Genomic DNA, 18,301 nt, shown 5'->3' on the forward strand with positions numbered 1-18,301 from the left:
ACGTCATTAATACTGTATCCAGTCCTTTCAGACACTGCAGCGGACACACCATCGGATCACCGGCTGGTCACCTGCTCGGTCTTTGCTGATGTTTGGGATCGTGAAAGTCATGCACAGCTCGAGACTGTAAATCTTTGGACCCGCAAGTTATACTTCCCTTTCGGTTTTAAGACCTGTTAAACCCGGTTGACTTTGACTTAATAGGAAACTGTGGCTGACTCATGCTTGTAAGTCATTGGCTATCCTGTCAGACTGGGGATAGATTAGTGAAGTGTTTTTTTGTTTTTTTTTAATAAGTGATGCTATTATGTAGTTAATGTGAGTGTATAATCATATTCTGATTTTTTTTTATAGAATGTGGTTATTTTATTGTGGCAAGAAACATTGTAGGATTTTGTAATTAAAATCATTCGTTTTGTTTCATGCTTATTAACAGTATGACATTGAAGTACATCACATTTACAATTCAACATGTCTATAAAAAGAAGTATAAAGAAACATCACATCCCCATACATCACTTCCTGTCAGGCATGTAACGATAAACTGTATTAATGATAAAAAATCCAGACGGTTAGTATAACCGTTTTAACTCAAAATTATGGAAAAAACGTGATTGATAATGGCATTTTTTTTTTTTTTTTTATAAACTCAAGACTGAATGGCGCCAGCCCGCCAGCTTTACATGCCAACATGAAAACAAGAGACATTAGTGTCTTTCTCTATTAACAAACAATATAAATCAATTTAAACTTAGATAAACACATTACAGCAACTGAGCTATTCAATTGTGCACATTGAACCTGCAAGCTGTGCTCTCTTAGCAGAGTGATTGTTCTATACTCGGAGGAATATGAGACAAAGTGTTTTCACGGTGAGTTCAAGGACTGCTGAACAGAGAAGGATGCCACAATGCCTGCCAGAAATCATACATAATACATTGTATTTATTGTGCACTTTTCTTTTGAAGAAATCGTAAAGTGCTAAAGTACAAACCAATATTTAAAACAATACAAGCTTAACCATTAAAACAGTTAAAATACTACAGTAAGACTAAACCACTAGCTGGGTTTTCTAACAGTGGGACTATGTTCAACAATACCGCGGTAATAATAATAACCGTGATAAATTTGGTCACAATAACTGTAATGTGAAATTTTCATACCATTACATCCTTACTTCTTGTGTTATTACCGATGTTTTTAAGAAAATGATTATTATTAAATAGTAAAGGAAAAGGGTAAATATGTGATATTAATTTAATAAAGAATCTGTTGGTAGTGTAATCAGAAAGGGGTAAATTTGTTGTATAATTTAACTGTTTGACTGAGGTGTGTAACAACGCATTTACAATGTACTGCTTTTATATTATTATTACTTTGAACTGTTTTGTATTTTAATTTTTTTATCCTGTAAAGAGTACTCTGAAACGCGCTATACCAAATAAAATGTATTATTATTATGTAATAATGTTCACCACATTTTGTAATGAAGCCGTATTTTGCAATAATCTGACACATTTTGTAAAAATATTCTTGAACACATGCTGCAATAAACTTTTGACAAATTTTGTAATATCTTTTTACATGTTGCAGACATTACAAAATGTGGGTGCTGCCCTTTTTTTTTGGTAATAGAACGGAACAATTTGGTGCATTATCTTATAAACCGTTGATTTAGATGCCGTAAAGGGGTCATATCATGATTATTTTTATATTTGAAACACTTTCTTGTGGTCTACCTGCTGGTTCTTTGGTCAAAATGTTGCATAGATTATGTTTTAAAGACCATTTTCAAGCTGTTTTCTGACCGTTTCTTCAGGATGCGCCAATTTATTTACGTGCCTCCACTTCGACAGCGAAGATCTTCCCCCTGCCATGTTGTAGTTTTTAGCGCTTCCATATGGAGTCTACTGGCATATGTAAGTGAGAACAATATGCTACTTTGTATTGGACATGACCACAGCAGAGGATGCATGTGCATGTACGAGCCAGTCTGCCCCACAACAAGAGGAAAGAGAAAAAGAAGGAATTATCGACTACAATGTCAGACTCGCGCAAAACACTTTGGGTAAATTTTTGATTATATGACGTTGCAGCGCAAACAACTTAGAATCAGAGTAAATTCCAAACACTTTGTTTGGAGGAATTATGAAGGAAGGCAATATTATTTTATAAATATCTCTGTGGTTTGATTTAAAAATTTCGGGGACCTTATGCAGATCCTAAATGCACAACAGCAGGTACCAATAAATATGAAAAGTTGGTTTTGCATAATAGATCATCTTTATTTAGAATAAAAACATTAAACAAATGTATTAGGATGTTTTCTTCGTCAAACATAAATTAAATCTAACTATTGATTGTAATGGAACATGTGATTGCAAGCAAGAGACAGAAGTATTACTGACATGAAAATGACAAGTGCACTGAAATATTGGAAGACATACACTCATGCAATATGGATTATGTTATAATCAGAGGTGTGGACTCGAGTCACATGACTTGGACTCGAGTCAGACTCGAGTCATGAATTTGATGACTTTAGACTCGACTTGACAAAATGTAAAAAGACTTGCAACTCGACTTAGACTTTAACATCAATGACTTGTGACTTCACTTGGACTTGAGCCTTTTGAATTGACATGACTTGACATGACTTGCTACTTTCCCCAAAACCCAAAGATGAAAAAGTTATTCGGGAGCGCGCCGTATTTTTCATTGTGTACTTGTCTATCAGCGTTGCGTGTGTCAGCTGGTGTGGTCTCAGTACAACAGCCAATCAAATTAGATCTACTTTGTTTTCATCACACAGCATTCATCCAATCAAATTGCAGGACAACCAACGAAGAAGACATGTCCAAACCACACGCCAGTGAACAAAAAATGATACCTAAAATAATTTTGTTTGGGTATAAAAATTACGAGGTGGTCAACACAAAACGGTTTGCAGTATGCAACACATGCGGTTCGAAAATTACTGATGGAGAGGCAACAACTTCCAACTTCGTCCGGCATTTGAAGTTGCACAAAGAACGGTAAGTTTTGAATGTAAGATAACGTTTATTGGCTAAGTAACGTGACTTTTATTTGCTGTGTAGTTAAATCAGTGAGGCTGTAAACTCACTGCTAACGTTATAACGTTATTGCAAACACGGGAATCTGTTGCAGTTCACTACCTTATTCATACTTTTTGTTCAGTGATTTTTTTTAAGCAGGGTTACGTTAGTCAATATATCACACGTAACGTTAGACGGCGGTCAGCAGCACCGCATATTTTAGCCACCTAAAAAAAGACAAAAATAGTAAAATAAAGGTCAGTTAAAATGTATACTATATTATGAATATGTGTACCGTTTTAGCTTGCTTTCTGACATACTGTTGGTTGTTTACCTCAGTGGTCCCCAACCACCGGGCCGCGGCCCGGTACTGGTCCGTGGATCGATTGGTATCGGGCCGCACAAGAAATAATTTTTTTTTTTTTCTTTTTTTAATTAAATCAACATAAAAAACACAAGATACACTTACAAGTAGTGCACCAACCCAAAACAACTCTCTCCCCACTTTTGTTCTGGGCATTGAACATGAAGACTCTTCCTTCACTGTTCCGAGTGGCCATGAGAGTCTTGGCAGTGCCTGCCTCCAGTGCTCCAGTGGAGCGAGTTTTCAGCCATGGTGGCATCATACTACGCCCCCATCGTGCACAAATGACTGACAGACTCTTGGCTAATTTGGTCTTTTGCAGATGCAATGCAGCATAGGGCCCTGACATATAAAAAGTACAACTTTTTTGTTATGTTCACGTATATGTCATGTTTTTTCAATGTTAACACTTTTGTACAAATAAGTACATTTGCACTTTATTTTTCAATGTGTTTGTTCTGTAAAGGAATGAGTTAATGTTTAAAATGACTGGTTAATAGTGCTATTATAAAGTGCAATGTCAGCACAATTTTCTTTCCTGCAATTTAAAATGCACTTGTTTTAATAAATACATACAGCGTTTGAAAAGCATACACAATCTGTGTTAATATATTAGTCTGTGGTTAAAAGGACTTGAAAGGACTCGAAACTCAAAATGCAGGACTTAGGACTTGACTTGAGACTTTCCAGTCTTGACTTTGGACTTGACTCGGGGCTTGCCTGTCTTGACTCGGGACTTGACTCGGACTTGAGGGCAAAGACTTGAGACTTACTTGTGACTTGCAAAACAATGACTTGGTCCCACCTCTGGTTATAATACTATGCTATACACCAGTGTTTTTCAACCTTTTTTGAGCCGAGGCACATTTTTTGCGTTGAAAAAATGCGGAGGCACACCACCAGCAGAAATCATTAAAAAACAAAACTCAGTTGACAGTAAAAAGTCGTTGTCACAATTGTTGGATATGACTTTAAACCATAACCAAGCATGCATCAATGTAGCTCTTGTCTCAAAGTAGGTGTACTGTCACATCCCCCCCTGACTTATTTGGACTTTTTTGCTGTTTTCCTGTGTGTAGTGTTTTAGTTCTTGTCTTGCGCTCCTATTTTGGTGACTTTATCTCCTTTTTTGGTGTTTTCCTGTAGCAGTTTCATGTCTTCCTTTGAGCGATATTTCCCGCATCTACTTTGTTTTTTTCCTTCTTCGTGGGAACATTGTCGATTGTCATGTCATGTTCGGGTGTACATTGTGGACGCCGTCTTTGCTCCACAGTAAGTCTTTGCAGTCGTCCAGCATTCTGTTTTTGTTTACTTGGTAGCCAGTTCAGTTTTAGTTTCATTCTGCATAGCCTTCCCTAAGCTTCAATGCCTTTTCTTAGGGGCACTTACCTTTTGTTTATTTTTTGTTTAAGCATTAAATACCTGCACGCTGCCTCCCGCTGTTTCCGATATCTACAAAGCAATTAGCTTTTTTATTACACGGTTACTCTGCCGAGCTCTAGACAGCACCGACACTCAACAACACATCATTTGCCAACTATAATTACTGGTTTGCAAAAATTTTTTTTTTTACCCCAAATAGGTGAAATTAGACAATCTCCCACGGTACACCAGGCACTATCTCACGGCACAGTGGTTGAAAAACACTGCTTTACCCCACTGACAATATAACCTGGTCCCTACACACCGGAGCTCTTGTAAAAAGAGCTCAGCAGCGCATGCACTTTTTGCGTCGGCTGAAAAGAGCACAGCTTCCTCCCCCCATTCTCACCACATTCTAGAGGCACTATAGGGAGCCTGTTGACCAACAGCATCTCTGTCTGGACTGGAGCCTGCAATGCCTCAGACTGGAAGTCTCTCCAGAGAGTGGTGAGGACGGCGGAAACGATCATCAGGACTCCTCTTCCTCCTATCCAGGAGATTGCAAAAAGCCGCTGCCTGACCAGGGCTCAGAACATCTGCAAAGACTCCTCCCACCCCCACCAAGGACTGTTTTCACTGCTGGACTCTAGAAAGAGGTTTCGCAGCCTCCGAAGCAGAACATCCAAGTTCTGTAACAGCTTCTTCCCTCAGGCCGTAAGACTCTTGAACTCATCATAATTAAATTATTCCCTCAACTCCCCCCAAAATGGATTAACTCGCTGGATTAAAAAAGACAATATAACATACATCCATAAACGTGGACGCATGTGGAAAAGTGCAATATATTTATCTGTACAGTAATCTATTTATTTATTTATATATATATTTATTTTATATATATATATATTTATATATTATTTATATATATTTATTTATTTATAGATGCACCTTATTGCTTTTTTAAACTGCACTACCATGAGCTTATGTAACGGAATTTCGTTCTTATCTGTGCTGTAAAGTTCAAAATTGAATGACAATAAAAAGGAAGTCTAAGTCTAAGACTATACTACGAATAACATCAATACAAATATGAAACAGAACAAACATTTTTTTTCCATCAATGACCACTTGCATGTTGTTAATGCAGCAGCCTCATTTGAAGTTTTTACAACTTGCGTCATAAATGTATTAAAACCACGCGTTCAAGAATTGTATTACTAAACGTGGCAGATTACACAATGGGGCGTTATTACACAATGAAGTGGACATGTATTACATTATTACATTATGCACCATTATTTCATATTGTGTTGTGGTTAGGTGCGTAGGGAAAATACACTTTTTCCTCTAAATTGTCCGCTAGACTGGATAAGCATTTGTCCTAATTTACACTTTAAACAACGTAAAAAAGGACCAGATTGGTTAGATACATTAAAGCGACACTAAGTCATTTTTCACCCTTCATAAAATATTTTCATAACTTTTGGGATGATACATGGACTTACAACTAGTTGGATGACACCTCTGTCATGGGGGTCGGTGTCATTTTAGTGGCACTTAACGACTTTGAGAAGGGTGGCAGGAACCCTGCCACACAAATGTGCTGACTTGCTTTACAGCATATGCCACTCCACCTTTCCCTATTGGTTAAAAAGACGGAAAACTAGAAAACTAAAACAAGAAGAAAAAATGCCTATGTGCAATTAATGCTATCGTGGCATTAATTTAGGTTTAGTCTGAGGAGACAAAACAAGAAAAACTGAGCTGAAAAGGACAGTCAGGATCAACATTGCCCCAGTGGCGTGAGCTTGAAGACGACGTATTTCAGATTGACTTTCAATGCTCAAATCAAACTGCTAATGTTAATGTCAGTTTAAGGAAATGTGCGAGTTAGCAATAAATAACCACCAGCGTGATAATTCCACACTACTTCCTTCAAAAAAAAAACTTTCTTTGTTTCAGACCTGCATCCGCCCTGATACATTCTTGGTAGTAGCGTCATGTTTGTAGCACAATCCAAGATCATTTCTTGACAGTGTCTGCTATTTAACATCAGCATAGTCATTAGAGACTTAATATGTTTGCCAATATTACAGTTTGACACTATATGCGCGAGTCCTCATGGGAAATCTGGTCTTCTGGCGATACACTACCGCTATCGACTGGCACCACCAAAATCAACCCAAACTTAAAGTTCTTAAGTGGGGCTTTAACTACTTTAAAACATTCTGAAAGCTCCATGTGGAAAGCACAGCAGATTTAATAAAAAAACCCCTCAATGTTTCATTGGACTTTAAAACAGTTCCCCCAAACTGGAGGACAGCTGGGACCATAGAAGAAAACTACACTTTGTACTAACCAGTCACACAACAACCAACACCCAGTTATACAAACCCCGTTTCCATATGAGTTGGGAAATTGTGTTAGATGTAAATATAAACGGAATACATTGATTTGCAAATCATTTTCAACCCAATTTCAGTTGAATATGCTACAAAGACAACATATTTGATGTTCAAACTGATAAACATTTTTTTTGTTGCAAATAATCATTAACTTTAGAATTTGATGCAAGCAACACGTGACGAGGAAGTTGGGAAAAGTGGCAATAAATACTAATAAAGTTGAGGAATGCTCATCCAACACTTATTTGGAACATCCCACAGGTGAACAGGCAAACTGGGAACAGGTGGGTGCCATGATTGGGTATAAAAGTAGATTCCGTGAAATGCTCAGTCATTCACAAACAAGGATGGGGAGAGGGTCACCACTTTGTCAACAAATGCGTGAGCAAATTGTTGAACAGTTTAAGAAAAACCTTTCTCAACCAGCTATTGCAAGGAATTTAGGGATTTCACCATCTACGGTCCGTAATATCATCAAAGGGTTCAGAGAATCTGGAGAAATCACTACACGTAAGCAGCTAAGCCCGTGACCTTCGATCCCTCAGGCTGTACTGCATCAACAAGCGACATCAGTGTGTAAAGGATATCACCACATGGGCTCAGGAACACTTCAGAAACCCACTGTCAGCTACTACAGTTGGTCGCTACATCTGCAAGTGCAAGTTAAAACTCTCCTATGCGAGGCGAAAACCGTTTATCAACAACACCCAGAAACGCAGTCGGCTTTGCTGGGCCTGAGCTCATCTAAGATGGACTGATACAAAGTGGAAAAGTGTTCTGTGGTCTGACGAGTCCACATTTCAAATTGTTTTTGGAAACTGCGGACGTCGTGTCCTCCGGACCAAAGAGGAAAAGAACCATCCGGATTGTTATAGGCGCAAAGTTGAAAAGCCAGCATCTGTTATGGTATGGGGGTGTATTAGTGCCCAAGACATGGAGAACTTACACACCTGTGAAGGCGCCATTAATGCTGAAAGGTATATACAGGTTTTGGAGCAACATATGTTGCCATCCAAGCAACGTTACCATGGACGCCCCTGCTTATTTCAGCAAGACAATGCCAAGCCACGTGTTACATCAACATGGCTTCATAGTAAAAGAGTGCGGGTACTAGACTGGCCTGCCTGTAGTCCAGACCTGTCTCCCCTTAAAAATGTGTGGTGCATTATGAAGCCTAAAATACCACAACGGAGACCCCCGGACTGTTGAACAACTCAAGCTGTACATCAAGCAAGAATGGGAAATAATTCCACCTGAGAAGCTTAAAAAATGTGTCTCTTCAGTTCCCAAATGTGTTGTTAAAAGGAAAGGCCATGTAACACAGTGGTGAACATGCCCTTTCCCAAATACTTTGGCACGTGTTGCAGCCATGAAATTCTAAGTTAATTATTTTTTGCAAAAAAAAAAAAAAAAGTTTAGGAGTTTGAACATCAAATATCTTGTCTTTGTAGTGCATTCAATTGAATATGGGTTGAAAAGGATTTGCAAATCGTTGTATTCCATTTATATTTACATCTAACACAATTTCCCAACTCATATGGAAACGGGGTTTGTACTTTGACCTATTTCTAATACCAAGAACATAAAGCAGTACAGTGAAAAGTCCTTAATTTTTATGTTACTTACAATTCCTGTGAGAGAATGTCCATGTCAGCACTCTGTCCACAAGATCACCCAACAACCAAAGTCTTGCATTAACTACATATACTCGCATGTTTGCACATTACCTGGGCAGTTAAAGGAGCAGTCCGAGTTTGTAAGGGTCCTTTGAGAGACGACATACTTATAGTAAATGTTTGCCTAAATATTTTTGATGTCCACTGATAACCAACCCCAAAAGCTTACATTGTTAATATAGGGAAATGATTAAACCCGACCATGAGGGTAGCAAAAACAGCATACAATAGAGCAGGGGTGTTCAATATAGAGCCCGCTGCCGCTTGGCCCGCCGACGTTTTCATTTTGGGCCGTAAGACGGAAGAAATCTTATAAGAAATTTGGCTGGGCGCAATGTTTTCATAAAATGTTCATGAAGCCAACAGTCTGATGGCTGCCATTGTGAAAACGCCTAGTGTGCAATGGATACATTTCTGCATTAATGAGCACATGTGCACAGATTTTACTCATATGACCCAATCCATACAACCATCCATAGTCATGATGCAGAAAAAAACAAAAAAAAAACAGCACACAATTTCAACAAACGTGGTCACACATAACACACCCTAATCATTGAAGTGTGTGGATATTATAAAAAACGTCCAATCAGCCTGAAACATTCAAAACAACACCCATTTAATCCATTACAAGGGGTGATGGGAAAATGCAAAAGACGTTTGGCGCATTTTAGCTGCTTAATATTTCTGATTTATAAACAATTTTTAAGGATTTAGTCATTGAAGTAAACAAGGTAGGGGTCAAATTTTCACATACTCTTAATGACCAATTATAATTATTAATTATATACTCACGATTATATATATACACACACACACACACACACACACACACACACACACACACACACACACACACACACACACACACACACACACACACACACACACACACACACACACACACACACACACACACACACACACACACACACACACACACACAGTACAGGCCAAAAGTTTGGACACACCTTGTCCTCATGCGTTTTCTTTAGTTTCATGACTATTTACATTGTAGATTGTCACTGAAGGCATCAAAACTAAAAATGTGGAGTTATGTGCTTAACAAAAAAGGGTGAAATAACTGAAAACATGTTTTATATTCTAGTTTCTTCAAAATAGCCACCCTTTGCTCTGATTACTGTTTTGCACACTCTTGGCATTCTCTCAATGAGCTTCAAGCACACCTGTGAAGTGAAAACCATTTCAGGTTGACTACCTCTTGAAGCTCATCGAGAGAATGCCAAGAGTGTGCGAAAAAGTAATCAGAGCAAAGGGTGGTTATTTTGAAGAAACTAGAATATAAAACATGTTTTCAGGTATTTCACCTCTTTTTGTTAAATACATAACTCCACATGTGTTCATTCAAAGTATTGATGTCTTCAGTGACAATGTACACCGTAAATTGAATGAGAAGGTGTGTCCAAACTGTTGGCCTGTACTGATACTTGCCAACCCTCCCGGATTTTCCGGGAGACTCCCGAAATTCAGCGCCTCTCCCGAAAACCTCCCGGGACAAATTTTCTCCTGAAAATCTCCCGAAATTCAGGCGGAGCTGGAGGCCACGCCCCCTCCAGCTCCATGCGGACCTGAGTGACGTGTCGACAGCCTGTTTTCACGTCCGCTTTCCCACAATATAAACAACGTGCCTGCCCAATCACGTTATAACTGTAGAATGATCAAAGGCGAGTTCTTGGTTTCTTATGTGGGTTTATTGTTAGGCAGTTTCATTAACGTCCTCCCAGCGCGGTAACAACACACAACAACAGCAGTCACGTTTTCGTCTACCGTAAAGCAGTTCGTCTGCCGCAAACAGCAATGTTGTGACACTCTTAAACAGGACAATACTGCCATCTACTGTACATGCATATGTGACAATAACGTCTAGGGCTTTTAGAGAGTGCAGTGCACAACTGCGCACACAACAAAGAAACGAAGCAGAATGCATGATCAGAGAGGGTGTTCAGCATGGTTAGAAAAATAGTGACAGAGAATAGAACAAGGACGGACAATTCAACCCTTAACTCAACAATGAGTAGATGAGTGTTATGTGTGTGTATATGTGTAAATAAATGAACACTGAAATTCAAGCATTTCTCTTATATATATATATATATATATATATATATATATATATATATATATATATATATATATATATATATATATATATATATATATATAGTTACTTGGCAGGCAAGTCAGCTTTCAAAATGTTTAAGCCCAATGTGGCACCCCAGTCAAAAAGTTTGGACACCCCTGCAATAGACTACGGCAAGCTGGATAGAAAATAGTTAGAGTACACTGCGTTCCTAAACCTGTACATGGCAAAACCATTAATACCTGGATTATTCATGGCGCTTCTACATGGAATCTTAGTGCCGCAGTGCGCTTAATGTAAAAGGGAAGCAGGTCTACACCAATAATGACAGTATTTCACATTTAGAAATGATACCTTTGAGAGATGGTGATGGTGTGAGGAGGGAATGTGTTACTGGAACTGGCCTCTGAGGATCTAGCTTTGAGGTACATGTCACACATTTTGTACATCAGCTCATGCCACAAGTATAGCATATAAACTGGGGAGGTAAAGTAGTCGATTAATTTAATTACCTCAGACACTTCTCCTCCAGTTAAGGCTGCAACAATTATTTGACTCAATCAATTAGTGTGATTATAAAATAGTTTAGATTTGTGTTCTGTTGCTTCGATTAATCGTTTTAATAAAAATAGATTTAATCTTGACCGCATTGAGAGCCCAAAACATACATGATCATAGTTTACGCCTGCTGAAAAATTTTTTTTTTTATAAAGTTTTTTTTTTAATGAATGCACACATGTTAAAAGTGTATATTTTCAATGTTGATGACCTGTATATTTCTTAGAAAAAAGGAAGGGTATGGCAAGGAGAATTAATTTGGTCTATTTCAACTATTTTCTCAAAAATATGCATTGAGGCTATAAAGTGTGTTTTATCCGATTACTCTATTAATCGAACAGACTAATCGATATATTACATGATTGCTAGAATAATCAACAGCCGCAGCCTTACCTCTAGTGTATGCAGGCAAAGACATTTTTGGGAGAAGGTACTCAAGCCAAAAAAGGGCACCTATCCTGGAAATAATTTATAAAATTATTACTATTATAATATAAATACCAGCAGAATAGTTTTAACCTAAACACTAACCAACTAACCAACATACATACTATAAGTATAGGTAAGAACAAAATCTATATTTAAATGAGTATGATATGCTTTGCAATTAGGATGAGTGTATGTACTATATGTATGCATAAGAGTACATAGAGTACATACAGTATGTCTAGGTCTCCCATTTTATTCTCTCTGTACTTATCATTTTGTGAAAATAAAGTGATTAAAAATCATTAAATAACAAAACTTTTGATTCAATCACAATTTGTAATACAACATTTAAAAAACATCTTTCCCCCCATTTTCCATATATTGAAATGCGAATACTGACACCTCTGAAGATGCTGGATATTAGCAATTGGTGATACGGTCTAAAAACGATATCACAATATATATTGCAGCTTCCTGCAATTCCGATATTGTGGAGGGAGGCGTGGCCAGCGGCCTGCAGGAGCGGAGATCGCTGCCCCTGTCCATGGTGCTGAGGACAGCGCACCGACAGACAGGGGCGTGTCAGTGCCGGCTGCGAGACACAGCTGAACAGGTGATTAGATTTCCCAGGTGGTACGAGTTATCTAACCACCTGTTGTCTTTAACAGTAGCGGCCGGGAACAGGAGAATGGGGAGGATTTTGGAGAAACTGAAAAGTCCTGGAGAGAACGATTATCTGATCAGCTTGTTGAAAAATAAAACACTTGTTCAACTCTGCACGCCTGGCTGCTCTGACGTATATCAGTGGAACCGCGAGGAAGCGACTTCTACAGATATACAAACGTTTGTGTATCAGAGTATATTATTTAGCATATAAATGATCATAGAAGCATTTCAAAACTGGTCACAAAGCTGTTGACGTATGCGGTAACATATTGCATCATTTCATGTTGTATACATTTCCTCAAAACTATGGTGAATTTGCTTGCTAATTTAAAGTTAAAAAGTTAAAGTAGCACTGATAGTCACACACACACACACACACACACACACACACACACACACACACACACACACACACACACACACACACACACACACACACACACACACACACACTAGGTGTGGTGAAATTACCCTGTGCATTTGACCCATCCCCTTGTTCCAGCCCCTGGGAGGCGAGGGGAGCAGTGAGCAGCAACAGTGGCCGCGCTCGGAAATCATTTTGGTGATTTAATCCCCAATTCCAACCCTTGATGCTGAGTGCCAAGCAGGGAGGGAATGGGTCCCATTTTTACAGTCTTTGGTATGACTCGGCCAGGGTTTGAACTCATGACCTACAGATCTCAGGGCGGACACTCTAACCACAAGGTCTTTACTGCTAATTGTTGGTTACTTTCCACACTTGGTTCTATCTATTATTCTGTCAAAAAGTAATGAGCAACTACTGTTTTTTGGCAACTTTAATTTAGTTTAGACGATCCTACACATTTGGCCAAATGTGTCAGAATAATTGTATCTATGTTATCACAAAACTTTGTCTTTCAATGAGTTCCCGGCGAGCAGACAAAATCTGTCTTTGATCTTACCAATCAAAAGGCTTGTAAGACTCCACTGTGTAAGATGGGAAGCGACATGAAGGTGTTGGTTTCTTTGATCTATTGTAGTCCACAGGAAGATTTTGTCTTGACCCGAGATCTACAAAGCGGAGAGGAAGCAGGACCTGATCCCCCTCCAGGCACCTTTTCTTTGAACTGTTTGGTAACCAAAGGCGAAGGCTGTTTACGACCCCCCTTCCTTTAGAAACAGCTGTTGCCATGTAATCAGGGAAAGTCCAAATAAAAGAGGAGACGTGCGACCTTTCGTCAGCGCGTGGTGGAAGACTGTACAAAGAGTACAGCCCAGACGTTTCTCCTCAATGAGCTAAATTTAATTCTGTCTGTTTAATTCCTTGCTTCTTGTCTGTTTCATAGATGTCATCAGTGTTTTAACCTGACAAAATGTATGTACTAATTATTGTCTATATTGCGCTACCCTACAGGATATCCAAGAGGAGACCAGAAGTTTTGTCTATAAAACTGTGCCTTGAACTGGAATTCTGTCCAGAAGTCTTACGCCAGACACTCAGAATGCTCTTTCCATAGGTCTTTACGTTCCATGGAAAACACAATACCCAACTTTTGGCCCTGTGCGGACACAAGCATTTTGATAAGACCTCAGTTATTCATGTACCTAATGAAACCTACTTTTAGACAAACACTAAAGCTTGAAATTCTAATATCTTTTGAAATTTTTTATTAAAAAAACGAGGGCTCTCAAAGAGACGCTACATGCAGGAAGTCGAGAGGCACTTTTTAAAATCTGTCTGTTGTCAAACACATGCCAAAATACCTCTTCTCAACCAATCACACACTTCTGACTTCAAAAGAAAAGCGCTATATAATAAAATTATCTTACATTATGAACATGCTTTGTCAAATATATTTTGTAGTGTAATCTGTGATATTTCTACTTAAATTAATGCTGGTTAAAACATTTTTTGGGGGGAGGGGGGATTTGTGGCAGGCTGAAATAAAGTGGCTATTCTTTTATAACATGTTCTGGTTGATAATACTCAATTACATAATGTTTAACAGGCTGAATATTAGACGTTATCAATAAATTGATACGGTTAAGACATTGTCATACAGCGTCAATAATACAATTAACTTGTACAACACTTAATGTAGAGAATATCAGAAGCATTAATTCAGGTAGAAATATCACAGACTACATTACCAACATCTTTGACAATCAAACCATGATCGTAACAATTCACATTGTGTTTAATTGATGTGCAAAACTGGTATTTAAACACAAAACTGTAGCTGCTCTCCTGTGAATGCAAGTGCTCCTACAGCAGGAATTAAAATTTTGTCGGTGGTAAACCAACGCAATGCAGGTAATTTGTTATTGTCAATAAATGCGTGTTTATGTCCAGTTTGTGTTGAGCTGTTTAAAAAAGCATCATGTTTAATAAACATGTCATCAAAGCAAACAAATTGTCCAGTCATAGTTTTAAAAAACAGGAAATTACCTGTCCATACACTCGTTAGAGGAAAAATTATATCTATCTGCGATATTGCGATTAATTTTGAGTCAACTATGAACAAAATTGCGATTAATTGTGATCAAATATTTTGATCTTTTGACAGCCCCCTAAATAACACAATGTGATAAATCCACTTCCTTTTCCTTCACATGACACAAATCATGAATCCAACAGCATCGCATTACATTCCCAAACATTTCAAACTGAACAAAATCTCTTAACAAGTGTTGAATCATAATATTAGAGACAATGTTGCTAATACTGTACATCTGAGGGTTGTGGTAGGCTGAAATAAAGTGGCTATTCTTTTATAACATGGTCTGGCCGGTAATACTTAATTACATTATGTTTAACAGGCTGAATATTAGACATTATTAATAAATAGATACCGTTAAGACATTGTCAAGCAGCGTCAATAATACAATTAACTTGTACAACACTTAATTTAGAGAATATCAGAAGCATGTATTCAGGTAGAAATATCACATATTAACAATTTACATTTTGTGTAATTGATGTGCGAAACTGGTATTTAAACCCAAAATTGTAGCTGCTCTCCTGTGAATGCAAGTGCTCCTACAGCAGGAACTTAAATTCTGTCGGTGGGACACCAACGCAATGCAGGCCATTTGTTAAAGTTAAAGTACCACTAATAGTCACACACACACTAGGTGTGGTGAAATTATCCTGCTGCTCACTCCTCTCCTCACCTCCCAGTGGGTCGAACAAGGGGATGGGTTATTGTTAGGGATGTCCGATAATGGCTTTTTGCCGATATCCGATATTGTCCAACTCTTTAATTACCGATACCGATATCAACCGATATATACAGTCGTGGAATTAACACATTATTATGCCTAATTTGGACAACCAGGTATGGTGAAGATAAGGTACTTTTAAAAATAATTAATAAAATAAAATTAGATAAATAAATTAAAAACATTTTCTTGAATAAAAAAGAAAGTAAAACAATATAAAAACAGTTACATTGAAACTAGTAATTAATGAAAATGAGTAAAATTAACTGTTAAAGGTTAGTACTATTAGTGGACCAGCAGCACGCACAATCATGTGTGCTTACGGACTGTATCCCTTGCAGACTGTATTGATATATAATGTAGGAACCAGAAAGAAACAACCCTTTTGTGTGAATGAGTGTGAATGAGTGTAAATGGGGGAGGAAGGTTTTTTGGGTTGGTGCAATAATTGTAAGTGTATCTTGTGTTTTTTATGTTGATTTAATAAAAAAATAAAAAAATAAAAAAATTATACCGATAATAAAAAAAACGATACCGATAATTTCCGATATTGCATTTTAACGCATTTATCGGCCGGTAATATCGGCAGGCCGATATTATCGGACATCTCTAATTATTGTCAATAAATGCGTGTTTATGTCCAGTTTGTGTTGAGCTGTTTAAAAAAGCATAATGCTTAATAAACATGTCATTAAAGCAAACACATTGTCCAGTCATAGTTTAAAAAAAACAGGAAATTACCTGTCTATAGTACACTTGTTGATGATGAAAAATGATATTTATCTGCGATATCTCGATTAATTTTGAGTCAACTATGAACAAAATTTCAATTAATCGTGATTAAATATTTTGATCCTTTGACAGCCCCTAAAAAACACAATGTGATAAATCCACTTTCTTTTCCTTCACATGACACGAATCATGAATCCAACAGCATCGCATTACATTCTCAATCATTTCAAACTGAACAAAATCTCTAACAGGTGTTCAACCATAATATTAGAGAGAATGTTGCTAAAACTGTACATCTGAGAGTTGTGGCAGGCTGAAATAAAGTGGCTATTCTTTTATAACATGTTCTGGTTGATAGTACTCAATTACATAATGTTTAACAGGCTGAATGTTAGACATTATCAATAAATAGATACCGTTAAGACATTGTCAGGCAGCGTCAATAATACAATTAACTTGCACAACACTTATTTTAAAGAATATCAGAAGCATGTATTCAGGTAGAAATATCACATATTAACAATTTACATTTTGTGTAATTGATGTGCGAAACTGGTATTTAAACCCAAAATTGTAGCTGCTCTCCTGTGAATGCAAGTGCTCCTACAGCAGGAACTTAAATTCTGTCGGTGGGACACCAACGCAATGCAGGCCATTTGTTAAAGTTAAAGTACCACTAATAGTCACACACACACTAGGTGTGGTGAAATTATCCTGCTGCTCACTCCTCTCCTCACCTCCCAGTGGGTCGAACAAGGGGATGGGTTATTGTTAGGGATGTCCGATAATGGCTTTTTGCCGATATCCGATATTGTCCAACTCTTTAATTACCGATACCGATATCAACCGATATATACAGTCGTGGAATTAACACATTATCATGCCTAATTTGGACAACCAGATATGGTGAAGATAAAGTACTTTTAAAAATAATTAATAAAATAAAACAAGATAAATAAATTAAAAACATTTTCTTGAATAAGAAAGAAAGTAAAGCAATATAAGAACATTGAAACTAGTAATTAATGAAAATTATTAAAATTAACTGTTAAAGGTTAGTACAATTAGTGGACCAGCAGCACGCACAATCATGTGTGCTTACGGACTGTATCCCTTGCAGACTGTATTGATATATATTGATATATAATGTAGAAACCAGAATATTAACAACAGAAAGAAACAACCCTTTTGTGTGAATGAGTGTAAATTGGGGAGGAAGGTTTTTTGGGTTGGTGCACTAATTTTAAGTGTATCTTGTGTTTTTTATGTTGATTTAATAAAAAAATAAAAAAAATAAATAAAATAAAATAAAACGATACTGATAATAAAAAAAACGATACCGATAATTTCCGATATTACATTTTAACGCATTTATTGGCAGGCCGATATTATCGCACATTTCTAGTTATTGTCAATAAATGCGTGTTTATGTTCAGTTTGTGCTGAGCTGTTTAAAAAAGCATAATGCTTAATAAACATGTCATTAACGCAAACACATTGTCCAGTCATAGTTTTAAAAAAACAGGAAATTACCTGTACACTTGATGATGAAAAATTATATTTATCTGCGGTATTGCGATTAATTTAGAGTAAACTATGAACAAAATTTCAATTAATCGTGATTAAATATTTTGATGCTTTGACAGCCCCTAAAAAACACAATGTGATAAATCCACTTCCTTTTCCTTCACATGACACAAATCATGAATCCAACTGCATCGCATTACATTCTCAATCATTTCAAACTGAACAAAATCTCTAACAGGTGT

At 37.3% G+C, this 18,301-nt stretch overlaps 1 protein-coding gene across 6 annotated transcripts in view; it reads right to left on the reverse strand.

The window, feature by feature from the left end:
• The window catches only part of gramd1bb (GRAM domain containing 1Bb), a 294,278-nt gene that overhangs the window by 188,160 nt on the left and 87,817 nt on the right, over window positions 1–18,301 (reverse strand). The gene's annotated exons all lie outside the window — the stretch shown is intronic.

The sequence above is a fragment of the Nerophis lumbriciformis genome, linkage group LG17, assembly GCF_033978685.3.
Source record: "Nerophis lumbriciformis linkage group LG17, RoL_Nlum_v2.1, whole genome shotgun sequence".
NCBI lineage: Eukaryota > Metazoa > Chordata > Actinopteri > Syngnathiformes > Syngnathidae > Nerophis > Nerophis lumbriciformis.